The sequence below is a fragment of the Condylura cristata genome, unplaced genomic scaffold (assembly GCF_000260355.1).
Source record: "Condylura cristata isolate star-nosed mole 26May11 unplaced genomic scaffold, ConCri1.0 scaffold00031, whole genome shotgun sequence".
Classification (NCBI taxonomy): Eukaryota; Metazoa; Chordata; class Mammalia; order Eulipotyphla; family Talpidae; genus Condylura; species Condylura cristata.
In genome coordinates, this window is record NW_004567132.1 from 16,135,833 (window position 1) to 16,137,146 (window position 1,314).

The following is a 1,314-nucleotide window of genomic DNA, read 5'->3' on the forward strand; positions in this document are numbered from 1 at the left end:
AACCCCGCCTCGCCCGCGGGGAGCGCGACACCCTCCGCAGAGTATGACAAGCCTTTTCCTTGCCTCCCACTCAATCTCAAATTTCCAAGGTGCCCCAGCTCCGAAAAACCTTCGCCCTAATACTGCCTGGTCCCCTTGTCGCCCCCGAAGGACTTCCCCTTGGCGAGGAACACGGGGGTGATGCGGACCCGATGCCCACTCGTCGGCCGACGCGCTCACCCTACTCCAGCCCGCCCCTGCCCGGGGAAGATGCCCGCGTGAAGCCCGAAGAGAGTCCGGCTCTGCCACGTGACTGCCCGCGCATCAGCCACCTGGAAACCGGTTCAGTGCGGCCCCTCCAGTGTCCCCCGAGCTGGAGAGGACCACCGATGCGACCGACCGCAGCTGCGGGAGAGGCTGAGACTGGGCTCGCCCTCAGCGGACACTGCGGTGAAGAGCAGTGATGAATAAATGAGTAACCACATCAATATTTAAGTGTTCACTCAGAGGTCTGGGGCTCAGGAGTCACGAGTTGGGAGAAATTGTGGACTCTGGTGGAGGTTTGCACCTACTGTGTGCCTAGCAGCAAATCCTGGGCATTGCGTGCACACTCGGCTTATTAATAATGATAGCGGTGATTAATAATTACAGATGCGGGGTTTTAGCCAGAACTGGTTCTTGTGCTTTATAAGCATTACCTCATTTTATCCTCAGAGCACCCTGTGGAATGAGTATGGTTTTTTTTTCGTATTTTCGCGAAGATAAAATTGCAGCTTAAAGAGGTTAATCTACCCAAGATCTATAACTGGCAAAAGTGGGATTTGAATCCATACAGATGACCCCAAAGCCTGTACTTTTTTCTTCAGTCTTTGCTTTTACAATAATGTTTAAATAAAATTCAGTACACATACATAGCTCTACAAAAATCAAAGGAGAGAAGCATTTTTGATGAAAAGCAAAAAAGTCCTTTCTATCCCTCCATTAGGGGTAAGCACTTAGAGCTATTTGTTTCAGGTGGGTGATTAACTCCATACCTTTCAATGAAATGCTTGCATAGCTATATCTGGATTTATCCGAACCCACCATTATCTGCTGTCTTCCTGCCATGATAGATAATGATTTGCGGCTCTCACATCCATTTCCCTCCCTCACTCTTGTGCAGTTGTATTTATTTCTTTCCTCTTTGGGGTACCTTTGTAGTGGAAACCTTTATTTCTTCTTGAGGAGACTCTTCACAATAGCTCTGATTTTCTATGCCTTGAAGGGATGCCCAGATCCACTCTCCAGGCCATGTCCTCCATGAAGAATACCGATATAGGAAACTGCACCAGGCGC